Source organism: Triticum dicoccoides, chromosome 1B (genome assembly GCF_002162155.2).
Source record: "Triticum dicoccoides isolate Atlit2015 ecotype Zavitan chromosome 1B, WEW_v2.0, whole genome shotgun sequence".
In the NCBI taxonomy this organism is placed as follows: domain Eukaryota; kingdom Viridiplantae; phylum Streptophyta; class Magnoliopsida; order Poales; family Poaceae; genus Triticum; species Triticum dicoccoides.
Window position 1 is genome coordinate 541,518,659 of NC_041381.1, and position 18,653 is coordinate 541,537,311.

Sequence of the window (18,653 nt, forward strand, 5' to 3'; positions counted from 1 at the left end):
TGGACCCCCGGAACCCCTCCGGTGGCCCCGGTACAATACCGATATGCCCCCGAAACTTTCCGGTGTCCGCATGACAACTTCCCATATATAAATCTTTACCTCCGGACCATTCCGGAACTCCTCGTGACGTCCGGGATCTCATCCAGGACTCCGAACAACATTCGGTAATCACATACAAGTCTTCCTAATAACCCTAGCGTCACCGAACCTTAAGTGTGTAGACCCTACGGGTTCGGGAGACACGCAGACATGACCGAGACGGCTCTCCGGCCAATAACCAACAGCGGGATCTGGATACCCATGTTGGCTCCCACATGCTCCTCGATGATGTCATCGGATGAACCACGATGTCGAGGATTCAATCAACCCCGTATGCAATTCCCTTTGTCAATCGGTATGTTACTTGCCCGAGACTCGATCGTCGGTATCCCAATACCTCGTTCAGTCTCGTTACCGGCAAGTCACTTTACTCGTACCGTAATGCATGATCCCGTGACCAAACACTTGGTCACTTTGAGCTCATTATGATGATGCACTACCGAGTGGGCCCAGTGATACCTCTCCGTCATACGGAGTGACAAATCCCAGTCTTGATCCGTGTCAAACCAACAGACACTTTCGGAGATACATGTAGTGCACCTTTATAGTCACCCAGTTACGTTGTGACGTTTGGTACACCCAAAGCACTCCTACGGTATCCGGGAGTTACACGATCTCATGGTCTAAGGAAGAGAAACTTGACATTGGAAAAGCTCTAGCAAAAACGAACTACACGATCTTGTGCTATGCTTAGGATTGGGTCTTGTCCATCACGTCATTCTCCTAATGACGTGATCCCGTTGTCAATGACATCTTATGTCCATAGTCAGGAAACCATGACTATTTGTTGACCAACGAGCTAGTCAACTAGAGGCTTACTAGGGACGTATTTTGGTCTATGTATTCACACGTGTATTACGATTTCCGGATAATACAATTATAGCATGAATAAAAGACAATTATCATGAACAAGGAAACATAATAATGCTTTTATTATTGCCTCTAGGGCATATTTCCAACAGTCTCCCACTTGCACTAGAGTCAATAATCTAGTTACATTGTGATGAATCGAACACCCATAGAGTTCTGGTGTTGATCATGTTTTGCTCACGAGAGAGGTTTAGTCAATGGATCTGCGACATTCAGATCCGTATGTACTTTGCAAATATCTATGTATCCATCTTGAACATTTTCACGGATGGAGTTGAAACGACGCTTGATGTGCCTGGTCTTCTTGTGAAACCTGGGCTCCTTGGCAAGGGCAATAGCTCCAGTGTTGTCACAGAAGAGTTTGATCGGCCCCGACGCATTGGGTATGACTCCTAGGTCGGTGATGAACTCCTTCACCCAAATAGCTTCATGTGATGCCTCCGAGGCTGCCATGTACTCCGCTTCACATGTAGATCCCGCCACGACGCTCTGCTTGCAGCTGCACCAGCTTACTGCTCCACCATTCAACATATACACGTATCCGGTTTGTGACTTAGAGTCATCCAGATCTGTGTCGAAGCTAGCGTCGACGTAACCCTTTACGACGAGCTCTTCGTCACCTCCATAAACGAGAAACATGTCCTTCGTCCTTTTCAGGTACTTTAGGATATTCTTGACCGCTGTCCAGTGTTCCTTGCCGGGATTACTTTGGTACCTTCCTACCAAACTTACGGCAAGGTTTACATCCGGTCTGGTACACAGCATGGCATACATAATAGATCCTATAGCTGAGGCATAGGGGATGACGTTCATCTCTTCTTTATCTTTTGCCGTGGTCGGGCATTGAGCCGAGCTCAATCTCACACCTTGCAGTACAGGCAAGAACCCTTTCTTGGACTGATCCATTTTGAACTTCTTCAAAATCTTATCAAGGTATGTGCTTTGTGAAAGGCCTATGAGGCGTCTCGATCTATCCCTATAGATCTTGATGCCTAATATATATGCAGCTTCTCCAAGGTCCTTCATTGAAAAACACTTATTCAAGTAGGCCTTAATGCTGTCCAAGAATTCTATATCATTTCCCATCAAAAGTATGTCATCTACATATAATATGAGAAATGCTACAGAGCTCCCACTCACTTTCTTGTAAACACAAGCTTCTCCATAAGTCTGCATAAACCCAAACGCTTTGATCATCTCATCAAAGCGAATGTTCCAACTCCAAGATGCTTGCACCAGCCCATAAATGGATCGCTGGAGCTTGCATACTTTGTTAGCGTTCTTAGGATCGACAAAACCTTCCGGCTGCATCATATACAGCTCTTCCTTAAGATAACCGTTAAGGAATGCCGTTTTGACGTCCATCTGCCATATCTCATAATCATAGTATGCGGCAATTGCTAACATGATTCGGACGGACTTAAGCTTCGCTACGGGAGAGAAAGTCTCATCGTAGTCAATCCCTTGAACTTGCCGATAACCCTTAGCGACAAGTCGAGCTTTATAGATGGTGACATTACCATCCGCGACCGTCTTCTTCTTAAAGATCCATTTGTTTTCTATCGCTCGCCGATCATCGGGCAAGTCAGTCAAAGTCCATACTTTGTTTTCATACATGGATTCTATCTCGAATTTCATGGCTTCTAGCCATTTGTTGGAATCTGGGCCCGCCATCGCTTCTTCATAGTTCGAAGGTTCATCGTTGTCTAACAACATGATTTCCAGGACAGGGTTGCCATACCACTCTGGTGTGGAACGTGTCCTTGTGGACCTACGAAGTCCAGTAGCAACTTGATCAGAAGTACCTTGATCATCATCATTAATTTCCTCTCCAGTCGGTGTAGGCACCACAGGAATGTTTTCCTGAGCTGCACTACTTTCCGGTTCAAGAGGTAGTACTTCATCGAGTTCTACTTTCCTCCCACTTACTCCTTTCGAGAGAAACTCTTCTTCCAGAAAGGATCCGTTCTTGGCAACAAAGATCTTGCCCTCGGATCTTAAGTAGAAGGTATACCCAATGGTTTCTTTAGGGTATCCTATGAAGACGCATTTTTCCGACCTGGGTTTGAGCTTTTCAGGTTGAAGTTTCTTGACATAAGCATCGCATCCCCAAACTTTTAGAAACGACAACTTAGGTTTCTTCCCAAACCATAATTCATACGGTGTCGTCTCAACGGATTTTGACGGTGCCCTATTTAAAGTGAATGTAGCTGTCTCTAGAGGTATCCCCAAAATGATAGTGGTAAATCGATAAGAGACATCATAGACCGCACCATATCCAATAGAGTGCGATTACGACGTTCGGACACACCGTTTCGCTGAGGTGTTCCGGGCGGCGTGAGTTGTGAAACGATTCCACATTTTCTTAAGTGTGTACCAAATTCGTGACTTAAATATTCTCCTCCATGATCCGATCGTAAGAATTTTATCTTTCGGTCACGTTGATTCTCTACTTCATTTTGAAATTCCTTGAACTTTTCAAAGGTCTCAGACTTGTGTTTCATTAAGTAGACATACCCATATCTACTCAAGTCATCAGTGAGAGTGAGAACATAACGATATCCTCCGCGAGCCTCAACACTCATTGGACCGCACACATCGGTATGTATGATTTCCAACAAGTTGGTTGCTCGCTCCATTGTTCCGGAGAACGGAGTCTTGGTCATTTTGCCCATGAGGCATGGTTCGCATGTGTCAAATGATTCATAATCGAGAGACTCTAAAAGTCCATCAGCATGGAGCTTCTTCATGCGCTTGACACCAATGTGACCAAGGCGGCAGTGCCACAAATATGTGGGACTATCGTTATCAACTTTACATCTTTTGGTATTCACGCTATGAATATGTGTAATATTACGTTCGAGATTCATCAAGAATAAACCATTGACCATCGGGGCATGACCATAAAACATATCTCTCATATAAATAGAACAACCATTATTCTCGGATTTAAATGAGTAGCCATCTCGTATTAAACGAGATCCAGATACAATGTTCATGCTCAAACTTGGCACCAAATAACAATTATTGAGGTTTAAAACTAATCCCGTAGGTAAATGTAGGGGTAGCGTGCCGACGGCGATCACATCGACCTTGGAACCATTCCCGATGCGCATCGTCACCTCGTCCTTCGCCAGTCTCCGCTTATTCCGCAGCTCCTGCTGTGAGTTACAAATGTGAGCAACGGCACCGGTATCAAATACCCAGGAGTTACTACGAGTACTGGTAAGGTACACATCAATTACATGTATATCAAATATACCTTTAGTGTTGCTGGCCTTCTTGTCCACTAAGTATTTGGGGCAGTTCCGCTTCCAGTGAGCCTTCCCCTTGCAATAAAAGCACTCATTTTCAGGCTTGGGTCCATTCTTTGACTTCTTCCCGGCAACTGGCTTACCGGGCGCGGCAACATCTTTGCCGTCCTTCTTGAAGTTCTTCTTACCCTTGCCCTTCTTGAACTTAGTGGTCTTATTGACCATCAACACTTGATGTTCTTTCTTGATTTCAACCTCTGCTGACTTCAGCATTGAAAATACTTCAGGAATGGTCTTCACCATCCCCTGCATATTGTAGTTCATCACAAAGCTCTTGTAGCTTGGTGGGAGCGACTGAAGGATTATGTCAATGACCGCCTCGTCCGGGAGGTTAATGTCCAGCTGGGACAGGCAGTTGTGCAACCCAGACATTTTGAGTATATGCTCACTGACAGAACTATTTTCCTCCATCTTACAACCATAGAACTTGTCGGAGACTTCATATCTCTCGACCCGGGCATGAGCTTGGAAAACTAGTTTCAGCTCCTCGAACATCTCATATGCTCCGTGTTGCTCAAAACGCTTTTGGAGCCCCGGTTCTAAGATGTAAAGCATGCCGCACTGAACGAGGGAGTAATCATCAGCACGTGTCTGCCAAACGTTCAAATCGTCTTGCAGTGCTGGGAGAGCAGGTGGGTCACCTAACGGTGCTTCAAGGACATACGCTTTCTTGGCAGCTATGAGGATGATCCTCAGGTTCCAGACCCAGTCCGTATAGTTGCTGCCATCATCTTTCAGCTTGGTTTTCTCTAGGAACGCGTTGAAGTTCATGTTGACATGAGCGTTGGCCATTTGATCTACAAGACATATTTTGCAAAAAGTTTTAAACTAAGATCATGATAATTAAGTTCATCTAATCAAATTATTTTAATGAACTCCCACTCAGATTAGACATCCCTCTAGTCATCTAAGTGTTACACGATCCGAGTCAACTAGGCCGTGTCCGATCATCACGTGAGACGGACTAGTCATCATCGGTGAACATCTCCATGTTGATCGTATCTTCCATACGACTCATGTTCGACCTTTCGGTCTCTTGTGTTCCGAGGCCATGTCTGTACATGCTAGGCTCGTCAAGTTAACCCTAAGTGTTCTACATGTGTAAATCTGTCTTACACCCGTTGTATGTGAACGTAAGGATCTATCACACCCGATCATCACGTGGTGCTTCGAAACGACGAACTTTAGCAACGGTGCACAGTTAGGGGGAACACTTTCTTGAAATTATTATAAGGGATCATCTTATTTACTACCGTCGTTCTAAGTAAACAAGATGTATAAAACATAATAAACATCACATGCAATTATATAAACTAGTGACATGATATGGCCAATATCATATAGCTCCTTTGATCTTCATCTTCGGGGCTCCATGATCATCTTGTCACCGGCATGACACCATGATCTCCATCATCATGATCTCCATCATCGTGTCTTCATGAAGTTGTCACGCCAACGACTACTTCTACTTCTATGGCTAACGCGTTTAGCAACAAAGTAAAGTAATTTACATGGCGTTCTTCAATGACACGCAGGTCATACAAAAAATAAAGACAACTCCTATGGCTCCTGCCGGTTGTCATACTCATCGACATGCAAGTCGTGATTCCTATTACAAGAACATGATCTCATACATCACAATATATCATTCATCATTCATCACAACTTCTGGCCATATCACATCACATGACAATTGCTGCAAAAACAAGTTAGACGTCCTCTAATTGTTGTTGCATCTTTTACGTGGCTGCAATTGGGTTCTAGCAAGAACGTTTTCTTACCTACGAATAACCACAACGTGATTTTGTCAACTTCTATTTACCCTTCATAAGGACCCTTTTCATCGAATCTGCTTCAACTAAAGTGGGAGAGACAGACACCCGCCAGCCACCTTATGCAACTAGTGCATGTCTGTCGGTGGAACCGGTCTCACGTAAGCGTACGTGTAAGGTTGGTCCGGGCCGCTTCATCCCACAATACCGCTGAAGCAAGATAAGACTAGTAGTGGCAAGCAAGTTGACAAGATCTACGCCCACAACAAAATTGTGTTCTACTCGTGCAATAGAGAACTACGCATAGACCTAGCTCATGATGCCACTGTTGGGGAACGTTGCAGAAAATTAAAAAATTTCCTACGGTTTCACCAAGATCCATCTATGAGTTCATCTAAGCAACGAATCAAGGGAGTGAGTTTGCATCTACATACCACTTGTAGATCACGTGCGGAAGCGTTCGAGGGAACGGTGATGATGGAGTCGTACTCGACGTGATTCAAATCACCGATGACCAAGTGTCGAACGGACAGCACCTCCGCGTTCAACACACGTACGGAACGGACGACGTCTCCTCTGTCTTGATCCAGCAAGGAGGAAGGAGAGGTTAAGGAAGATAGCTCCAACGGCAGCACGACGGCGTGGTGTTGGTGGAGAAGCAGTACTCCGGCAGGGCTTCGCCAAGCTCGTGACGGAGGAGGAGAGGTGTTGGGGAGGGGAGGGGCTGCGCCTTGGCTTGGGTTTGCAGCCCTCCCCTCACCCCTCTATTTATAGGGGAAGGGAGAAGGGGGCCGGCCCCTTTAGATGAGATCTAGAGGGGGACGGCGGCCAGGGAGGGGGGCTTGCCCCCCAAGCAAGGGGGGCGCCCCCTCTAGGGTTCCCTCCCAAACCCTATGCGCATGGGCCCAAGGGGGGGGCGCGCCCAGCCCTCCAGGGGCTAGCTCCTGCCCCATGCGGCCCATGTGGCCCCCCCGGGAGGGGTGGCCCCTCCCGGTGGACCCCCGGAGCCCCTCCGGTGGCCCCGGTACAATACCGATATGCCCCCGAAACTTTCCGGTGTCCGCATGACAACTTCCCATATATAAATCTTTACCTCCGGACCATTCCGAAACTCCTCATGACGTCCGAGATCTCATCCGGGACTCCGAACAACATTCGGTAATCACATACAAGTCTTCCTAATAACCCTTGCGTCGCCGAACCTTAAGTGTGTAGACCCTACGGGTTCAGGAGACACGCAGACATGACCGAGACGGCTCTCCGGCCAATAACCAACAGCGGGATCTGGATACCCATGTTGGCTCCCACATGCTCCTCGATGATGTCATCGGATGAACCACGATGTCGAGGATTCAATCAACCCCGTATGCAATTCCCTTTGTCAATCGGTATGTTACTTGCCCGAGACTCGATCGTCGGTATCCCAATACCTCGTTCAGTCTCGTTACCGGCAAGTCACTTTACTCGTACCGTAATGCATGATCCCGTGACCAAACACTTGGTCACTTTGAGCTCATTATGATGATGCACTACCGAGTGGGCCCAGTGATACCTCTCCGTCATACGGAGTGACAAATCCCAGTCTTGATCCGTGTCAACCCAACAGACACTTTCGGAGATACCTGTAGTGCACCTTTATAGTCACCCAGTTACGTTGTGACGTTTGGTACACCCAAAGCACTCCTACGGTATCCGGGAGTTACACGATCTCATGGTCTAAGGAAGAGATACTTGACATTGGAAAAGCTCTAACAAAAACGAACTACACGATCTTGTGCTATGCTTAGGATTGGGTCTTGTCCATCATGTCATTCTCCTAATGACGTGATCCCGTTGTCAATGACATCTTATGTCCATAGTCAGGAAACCATGACTATCTGTTGACCAACGAGCTAGTCAACGAGAGGCTTACTAGGGACGTATTTTGGTCTATGTATTCACACGTGTATTACAATTTCCGGATAATACAATTATAGCATGAATAAAAGACAATTATCATGAACAAGGAAACATAATAATAATGCTTTTATTATTGCCTCTAGGGCATATTTCCAACAAAGGAGGATAGCCAACGCGAGCGCCCACCATCGCTTAGGGCCGCCGGGCGGCGCCCGAGCCCGACCACCCGAAGGAGAACCGATCTGGGGCGGGAAACCCCAGATCCGCCACCGCCAGCCCCCGCAGCGCCGCCGGGATCCCATCGGGCCACCGCCCGAGCGCGCCAACTCCGCCTCCATGCTGTACGCCCAGGGACGCCGATGCATCTCAGCGAGAGGATCCCCTCGTGAAGAAAGGAGGAAGGCCCGTCGTCCGCCGTCTGCCGGGCGAGCTTTGCTCGCCGGCCTCCTTCGGCGGCAGGGGGGGAAGAAGGGGAGGAAGGAGGTTGAGGGCGGCAGTGGTTGGGGCGCCCGAGTCGCCCCCCTGGAGGCGACGCGAGCGAGCGAGCAGTTCCTTGCTTCCGCTGTTTCTTCTTTCTCCTCCTCTTTATCTTTATAGTAGTGAAAGGGGAGCAAAGCTTGGTCTGTTTACTTTACCGTCTTTATTACCTGAATGTGAACACTCCAATCTCCAGCCTGTTAAACTCATATATGCGCACATTATTGTAACAAGGACGTGTAGACATAATACACGTATCTTGAGATAGAGTTAGTTTGAATAGATTATTAGTATTTAGCCTATCTTCTTTCAACCACATCTCTATCTCTATCTCTTCTTTCCTTGTACTCCAACTTTGTATGCCTTATCAGGGATTCGTCCCCTGCCTATAACATGAAGTCGTCGCTACCAGGAAAGGTACGACATTACAGCAACTCGCACATGGTAATCAGAGCCCATCTCTTCCATCGCATCTAGCTTCCATCCCTTCCACCACCTACGCTCGCTGCCATGGCTTCCTCTGCCGCCACCGTAACCTCTGGTCTCTCTGGCCAAGTCACGGAAAAGCTTTCCCGCACCAACTTCATCCTCTGGCGCACCCAAATCACACCGCAAAACAGAGGAGCGGGATTCTTCGGGTATGTTGATGGAACGAACCCGGAGCCGGCCAAACAAGTTGTCATCAAGGACAAAGATGGGAAGGAGGAGACCATCCCAAATCCCCTTCGCGCTGTCTAGATCCGAGAGGATCAGCAGGTACTCGGCTATCTATTGAACAATCTCACCAAAGAAGTTCTAGTGCAGGTTACCTCCATCTTCCATGCACATGAACTCTGGGCAGCCTTGGCGAGCATGTTCTCGTCCCAGTCGCTGTCGAGGGTCAACAACATCCGCATCGCACTAGTGAATGCACAGAAGGGCACGCAGTCCGTGGCAACCTACTTCGCGCACACGCGCTCTCTGGCGGATGAGCTTGCTGCAGCAGGCAAACCTCTTCAAGATGACAGCGAGCTGATCTCCTACATCCTTGCTGGATTGGATATGGAGTATCAGCCGCTAGTCTCTGCCCTCGACGCCCACACACAGCTGGTCACCCTGGATGATCTCTTCGCCCAGATGAGTAACTTCGACTAGAGAGTCGCGCTATTCCAGGGAAACAACTCTGGCGGTGGGTTCAAGTTGTCTGCTAACGCCGCTTCACGTGGCCGCCGCGGCGGCGACGGCGGCTCCTCACGCTACCGAGGGCCACCGCGCAAGCCAAAGGCGACCAGCAGTGAAAACAGCGGCGCCCCTAACTCTCGCGGCAACAACAACGGCGCACGACCCTCCTACACCAACCCTAAGGGCCGCCGCAACAACTCCAGCAAGTCTCGTCCAGATGATGTCCGTTGCCAGATTTGTGGCAAGCTTGGACACTCGGCGAGGGACTGCTGGTACCGCTTCCAGGAGGACAACGACTCGTCTGGTGATGAGAAAGTCACTGGAGGAGTGGATGGCTCGTACGAGGTCGACACAAACTGGTACGTCGACAATGGTGCTACCAACCACATCACCGGTGAGCTGGAGAAGGTGACCATGAGGGAGAAGTACCACGGCCCCAATCAAATCCATGCAGCTAATGGAGAAGGTATGGGAATCCGTCACATTGGCCATTCAGTTATTAAAACTCCTCACAAAAAATTCATCTTAGAAAAATCTTGCATGTCCCTAGAGCATCAATGAATCTTCTATCCGTTCATCGCATTGCCATTGACAATCATGTGTTTCTCGAGTTTCACCCGTTTTTCTTTTTGATCAAGGATCAGGCCACGAAGAAAATCCTGTATCGAGGTAGATGCGTTCGAGGACTCTATCCGTTGATTCCGGAGATTAGGAGATTCAATAAGCAAGCATACGGTGTCACCAAATTATCCTCAACACGGTGGCATGATCGACTAGGGCATGCATCATTTTCTTTAGTAGAACGAGTGCTTAGGAAAAAATAAGCTTCCATATGTTGGGGAGTGTAGTCTTGAAACAATTTGTGATTCTTGTCAAAAGGCCAAGAACCATCAGCTACCATATCCGATTTCTTCTAGTATTTCTACCAAATCTGTAAGTGCATCTAGTGCCCCTTAGTGATTTTGGTGTATTGAAGACTTATAGGTTAAGGGACTAATGCGTTTGTGAGTGTACACAGGTCTATAAGTCTATGAGGAGTTTGATATTTACAGAGAAAGTTGACCCCTAAAAATGAAGTTCTTCAACTGAAGACTTTGATATTCTGAAGACTTTCTGAAGACTTTGAAAGTGAAGAAATTGGTGTGACCTTGAAGACTTGATATTCATTTGTGGAACATGAAGCGTGAAGACTTTTGTTTTCGTAGTTTCATTTTCTCTTTCTTGAGTCATAGGAAACACCGTACTGTTAAAGGGGGTCGAGGAAATACTAAGGAAAATTTTCCATGTGATGCTCAACTCAAAATCCTACACCTATCAATCCCTTCGAGTGAAGCCTTTGGAAATCTCATACAGTTCAGTCACTTTCTTCAGTGACAGAGACGAAGTTCTTCTGGTCGATGATGAATTTGTTCTGACTGAGGAGTTAGGAATTCGTCAGTACGAATTACCTACACAGTGAGGAACATGATAGCCCTGAGGAATTTGAGAGTCAAATTTCCGACCGTTGCTGTGCTGCGCGCCAGCTGTCCCAAAATATCTTATCCACCTAACGGTCATATCATTGAAGGGCATTTATGTCTTATCATGTCGGGCTGCTCCCTAGGCTATAAATAGCCGCCCCCTACAACCACTAGCTGGTTGGCTGCTCCGAGAGAACTTGACACTTGTCATTTGAGAGCAACCCATCCTCCGAGGACTTTGAGCAAAAATCATCAAGTGAGGAAAAACCCCAAACCCAAACACCTACAAACCCAAAGTGATTGAGCATCACTGAAGAAATTGATCCTGCATGGATCCGACGCTTGTTACCTTTGAAGACTGTGCTTCTTCCAGACGGTTAGGTGTCAAGGTCTAGAGCATCCAAGAGGAATTGTGGATCGCCGAGTGACCAAGTCTGTGAAGGTTTGGAAGTCGCATGAAGACTTACCACGAGTGATTGGACGGGATCTGTGTGATCTTAGTTCAAGGAGAATACGGTGAGGACTAGGTGTCCTGAGCTGCGTGCTCAGCGACTGGGTGTCCGTAACTGTGTGTCCTCGAGTTTAAATACTCAGCCGCTCCAACCAGACGTACAACTGAGACAGCAGTTGGAACTGGTCTACCAAATCATTGTCTTCACCAACCTACTGGTTCTATTTCCTCAACCCTTTCATTTCCTCATTATTGTGTTGAGTTCTTGTTCATATCTGTGTTTGAAGACTTTGACTGAAGACTTTCTCAATTTCCTCAGTTCAATTTCTTCAGTCTGATTGTCTTCATCTTGTGTTATCTTGTGATTACGCTTTCTATACTCCGTGCTAGTCTTCATTTCATCATGATGACCATGCTTGTATTCTGTTATGCTTACTTCTGAGTACTTATTCCGCTGCTAATAGTTCTTCGCTAAGGAATTTCCTCACCGGCAAATTCCTCAGTGAAGAATTCATAAAAATCGCCTATTCACCCCCCCTCTAGTCGACATAACGCACTTTCAATTGGTATCAGAGCAAGGTACTCCCTTGTTCTGTGTGATTTTGGTTTAACCGCCTGGAGTTTTAGTTATGTCGACCGCAGGTATGAAGAAAGTGACATGCCCTATCTTTGACGGTCATGATTATCCCAAGTGGAAGGCCATGATGAGGAAGCGCCTCATGGCAAGGGACAGCGAGCTGTGGACCGTCACTGAGATTGGTCTTACTGATCTATGCAAGTCGGCGAACGCAGATGATTTCGCAAATACACTCGACTTGACTTCATGGCGAAGGATATCATCTGTTCCTGCCTATCCAGAGATCAATTCAGACACATTATGCATCTTTGCAATGCAAAGCTTATCTGGGACCGAATCTCCGACGTCTATGAAGGTCATCGAACCCGTCATGATCCTTGGTTTGAGGACTTCAAGGAATCTCTCAAAACGATGACTTTCGAACCAGAATCATCATCTTCTGCATCATGTCTCATGGCAAAGGGTGTCGAGGTAACCGAATGTTCCTCATCTGAATTTAGTGACTGTGAATCTGATGATGATGAATCTGATGACGATATTGAACCTAGCTATACCAAACTTGTTTGCATTGCCACCAAACAACAACATGCCTTGGAAAAGGTTCAAAACATGCTAGACAAAAGTGATGATATGTTGGGTGAAGAAATGGATCGCACTAAAGCCCTGACTAATAATCTTCAGAGACTTTAGTCTAGGTTTGATAACCTTCAAAGTCATCATAACACTCTCTTATCTGATCATGAGAAACTTTCTTATGAATTTCTTCAAAGAAAGCAAGATCTTGAGAAGCTAAGAGTGAGTTATGAAGATCTTCAGAAGGAGCGTGATTCATTACTTGCTCAACAAATCAGCACTTCTCAGGAAGAATTTGTTCCTCCATGCTTAAAGTGCATTGAATGTGAATCTGCTAATTCTTCACCTGAATGTTCAAATGCTTCAACTGTTACAAATTCTTCACCTGCCTCTGTTATCACTAATTCCTCATCTGAGGACATTGCTAGTATCACTGACGATGCAGGGCTTAAGGAACTGTACACGACAGGCATGTACAAAAGCCTCAAAGGGCATAAGATTCTTTGTGATGTGCTCAAAAAGCAGATCCTCAACAGAAACCCTAGGAAAGAGGGTATTGCCTTTGAGAGGAAACTTAATGCTGATGGAACATATTGGAAACCTGAGCAGTACCCCAAAACCTCATGGGTTGCTGCAAAGGGACCTCCAGTTGATCCATCCATGTTATCTGGCTTTACATGTGAATCTCCTCATTCTTCTGATGAGTCATTTGACTCCAACTATAAACTGTTCAAAAATCAGAATGGTGAAGTATTTGCTAGATATGTTGGGACTAACTGCAGGAACGGTTCCCCTATGAAGAAAATCTGGGTTCCTAAAAGCTATGTTGAAAGTCTTCAGGTGAATGTCCTCATGACACCACCTGAGAAGAATAGGAACCCCAGATCAAACTCTTCATATGGACCAAATTCTTCATATGGATCCAAGTCCTCATACGGACAAAATTCCTCACGTGGATAAAATTTCTCAACTGGATCAAAGTCCTCATATGATCATCATCATGCTAACAACTCTGTTTCGCAGGGTAGAGCTAAGGGCTATGAATATGCACATTATTCTTCAAATCATTATGTTCATAAGTCCTCGAAGAATTTCTCTGCTTATTCATATGCTTACCCTAACCCCTCTTATGTGAAACGAAATGGTTTGGCTTCTATGCCACCATTCTCGTATGGTGCTCGCAGAGTGATGAACTCTTTGCCACCCCTTCAGATGTGGGTGGTGAAGAAAAAGAACTAATCTCTTCTATAGGGTCAGGTCTCTAGTCGTGCCTTAACGTCTGAAAAAAATGCTAGGGACCTGACAAAATTGCCTGAAAGGGCGCAGGCTAACCATGATGAAATGAACTTTCATTTCACACGTCCTCCTACTGCTATATCTGTTTACCACTTGATGAAATTCATTTGATAAACTTGATATCATATTCTTCACTGATGAAGCATATGAGATTGTAAGTTACACTAATTCATCTGCAGGATGATCAACCCAAAACCACTGAATGGGTCCTCGATAGTGGATGTACAAATCACATGACTGGTGACAAGAATCTTTTGATAGATGCTCCCTTATCACCGTCACATCTGAAGCATATCATCTTTGCTGACAAAGGCAAAAGTCAGGTATTGGGTCTTGGTAAGGTTGCGATCTCTAAGGATAAACACATGGACAAAGTCATGCTTGTTGAGTCCTTACGATACAACCTCATGTCAGTCTCAATGCTTTGTGATCTTGATATGGTTGTTGTCTTTGGTAAGTATCACTGTGTTGTGATTATGGAAGCTGACAATTCCAAAGTCTTCGAAGGCTTTAGGAGAGGAGATTTGTATATTGTTGATTTCTCTACAGGACCACAACCAGCCGTGTGTCTACTTGCAAAAGCTTCATAAGGCTGGCTATGGCATCGACGACTTGGTCACGCAGGCATGAGGAATTTGCACACGCTTGCGAAGAAGAAGCATGTCATTGGCATTGAGAATGTCAAATTCCTCAAGGATCACTTATGCGGAGCCTGTGAAGCTGGAAAAATGACCAAGGCCAAGCATCCAGCGAAGACTATCATGACCACTACTCATCCATTCGAATTGCTTCACATGGACCTCTTCGGACCTAATCATTACTCGGCATTCTCTAATGCTGCATCTCTATATGGTTTTGTCATTGTTCATGATTACTCTCGATATACATGGGTACACATTGTTACTTACAAACATGAAGTGCAGGAAGTCTTCAAACGATTTTCCTCGAGGGCTTTAACCAACTTTGGTGTGAAGATCAAACACATCAGAAGTGACAATGGAACTGAGTTCAAGAATTCCGGTCTTGATGACTATCTTGATGAACTTGGTATTACTCATGAGTTATCTGCTCCTTATACTCCTCAGCAAAATGGCGTCGTGGAGCGCAAGAACAGAACTCTTGTTGAGATGGCTCGCACTATGCTTGATGAATACAAAACGCCTCATCGTTTTTGGATTGATGCAATTGATACTGCGTGCCACATCATCAACAGAGTATATCTTCACAAATTCTTCAAGAAGACGGCCTATGAACTCCTCACTGACAAGAAACCCAATGTGAGTTATTTCAAAGTCTTTGGTGCAAAATGTTGGATTAGAGATCCTCATCACAATTCTAAATTTGCACCGAAAGCACATGAAGGTTTTATGCTTGGTTACGGAAAGGACTCGCACACCTACAGAGTCTTCAACATCGCTCATCACAAGATTGTTGAAACTGTAGATGTGCGGTTCGATGAAACTAATGGCTCACAAAGAGAGCACCTACCTTCTGTGTTAGATGAACCAGCACCTGAGGATTCTATCAAATTCAAGGCAACTGAGGATGTCATTCCCGCTGAAGAATTCATTCCAGTACGCAAAGAACGTCGAGCTGACGCACCTGAAGATAATGCTGAAGACAATGGTGCTGAGGAAAATGATCAAGTACCTCGACGACAACTAGCTCATCCTCGCGTTGCAAAAGAAGTACAAGTTGACAAGATCATCGATGACATTGAAGCGCCAGGTCCTCTCACACGCTCAAAAGCTTCACATTTATCTAACTTTTGTGGGCACTATGCTTTTGTCTCTATCACAGAGCCCACTAAGGTAGATGAAGCATTTTTGGAGCCGGAGTGGATTCAGACTATGCAAGAAGAATTACACTAGTTCGAGCTCAACAATGTCTGGGAACTGGTCAAATGTCCAGATCCTCGCAAGCATAATATCATTGGCACAAAGTGGATCTACCGCAACAAGCAAAATGAAAATGGCCTTGTGGTAAGGAATAAGGCACGATTGGTAGCTCAAGGCTACACACAGGTTGAAGGAATTGATTTCGATGAAACTTTTGCACCTATTGCTAGACTTGAGGCTATTCGCATATTACTTGCTTATGCTAATCATCATGATATCATCTTATATCAAATGGATGTGAAAAGTGCATTCGTCAATGGTAAGCTTGAGGAAGAAGTATATGTTGCTCAACCCCCAGGTTTTGAAGATCCAAAGAATCCTGACAAAGTCTTCAAACTTAATAAGGCCCTCTATGGCCTCAAGCAAGCCCCTCGGGCGTGGTATGATACATTGAAGGAATTCTTCGTGAAGAATGGCTTCACACCCGGTTCACTCGACCCTACTCTCTTTACTAAATCATATGATGGTGAACTGTTTGTGTGCCAAATATATGTTGATGATATTATCTTTGGTTGTACTGACCAACGTTATAGTGATGAATTTGCCTATATGATGAGTGAAGAATATCAAATGTCTATGATGGGAGAGTTGAAATTCTTCTTAGGTCTTCAAATTCGTCAACAGCGCAATGACATATTCATATATCAGGAGAAATACCTCAAAGATGTACTGAGGAAATTCGGCATGCAAGATTGCAAAGGCGTCAAAATTCCTATGCCCACAAAAGGCCATCTATGCACTGATGAAAATGGTATTGACTTCTATCACAAGGTATACCGCTCCATGATTGGCTCTTTATTGTACTTATGTGCATCTAGGCCAGATATAATGCTTGGTGTCTGCATGTGTGCCCGATTTCAAGCTGCACCGAAGGAATCACACCATAAGGCTGTGAAGCATATTCTTCGATATCTAGCTCACACACCAACACTAGGATTATGGTACCCCAAGGGCACTGTTTTTGATCTCATTGGATATTCTGACTCTGACTATGCTGGTGATCGTGTGGACCGCAAGTCAACTTCTGGCACTTGTCATTTCCTCGGACGATCTTTGGTCTATTGGTCCTCGAAGAAACAGAACTGCGTATCACTGTCCACTGCGGAAGCTGAACACATTGCTGCTGGTTCTTGCTGTGCTCAACTGCTTTGGATGAAGCAAACACTCAAGGACTATGGTGTCAACGTGAAGAATGTGCCTCTCCTCTGTGACAATGAGAGTGCCATCAAGATTGCTCACAACCCAGTTCAGCACTCGAAGACAAAGCACATTCAGATTCGTCATCATTTTCTTCGTGATCATGTGTTGAAGGGCGACATCTCCATCGAGCACGTGAAGACTGAAGAACAGCTAGCTGATATCTTCACTAAGCCCTTGGATGAGAAGAGATTTAGCAAGTTGCGGTGTGAGCTAAATATCTTAGAATCTTCGAATGTTCTTTGAAAAGGACACACATCCTAACACTTATGCAAAATTGATGACTTAGATGTGCAACACATGAAGAAACGTTTTTCTTCAATCAATGAAGAATAACACTCTAAGTGTGAAGAAATTAATGAAGAATTTGATTCTCAGAGCCCTACGACAATTGTACACGGTGTCTGAAATCATCATTCTTATACGGTGGGTCACGCCACCACAAAAAGTTGAAAATCTTCAATTTGAGTTTTTTTTTGAAATTCTTCAGTTTCTCAAATTCTTCAACTTTGCAAAATCTTCACCGTTTCCTTCGTTTTTCTTCATTGGCTATATATATATATATATATATATATATATATATATATATATATATATATATATATATATATATATATATATGTGTGTGTGTGTGTGTGTGTGTGTGTGTGTGTGTGTGTGAGTTTATGTCCTCTACAGCATTCACTTATAGCTATTTCTTCAAGTTGCTTTTTCTGCTAAGTGAATGTGACCGGACCCTTCCCCCTCTATGCTATACTCAACCCAATCTGTTCACAAATTCTTCATGTGCGTTCTATTTGAAACTCGTTCAAAATCTTCACTATGTCCTGGTCAGCTGAAAAAATTGCGAACGAAACTTTAAAACAAATCTTATACAAATTTTCGGTTTTGCCGCTCAAACTGTTCCGCATCCCATGATGCATTATTCTATTCACCCACGATCATACACGATCTCCACTACACAGTACGTGGGTGACACATGTCGCATGAAGGAGAAAGGGCAGGGGCACGTTCGTCCCAAATCTTCGGGCAAACAGTTTTTCACCGTGTCTATAAATACCCCTCTCCCCTTCCTCACTTCATTTACTCCGCTCAACCTCTCTCTCCCGTTCGAGCTCCTCAAACCCTAGCGCCGCCGCTACTCCATCGTCGCCGGTGAGGAAGAGCTTCGCTGCCTCGACCTCGTCGCCGTCGTACTCACGCCGACCGCGGAAATCTTCACTCCGCCGCCGCCGTAGCTGTCTTCCTCCGCCGAGTTAGGGCAAGGAAAATCTAACCTGACGAACTTCCCATCTGTTCTTCTCAGTTCGTCATGTTCTTCACTTCGGGTAATTAAAAGTTACTTCTATTACTCGCCTTGATTCTCAAGCTTTCCTGAAAATCTTCAAAGGTGTTTATTCTTCAAATCTTCACACAAATGAACACCACACACATCATATGATCTTGAACTGTTTCTCTAAGCAAGCATTTTCTTCAAGATTGCCTAATTGTGTGGATCTTTGATCTGTACAACTCTGGAACCTAAGACAAGAACGCTTAGTGAAATTCCTCAAGGTTCATCTGGTCAAATTCCTCAAAACTTGTTCTTTTCGAAAAACCTTCTCAGAAC

The 18,653-nt window shown here is 45.3% G+C and overlaps 1 pseudogene; it reads left to right on the forward strand.

Annotated features, from left to right (window-relative positions):
- The first annotated feature begins 9,424 nt into the window (after positions 1-9,424).
- Positions 9,425-9,561, forward strand: LOC119351583 (annotated as a pseudogene).
- The last annotated feature ends 9,092 nt before the right edge of the window (positions 9,562-18,653 follow it).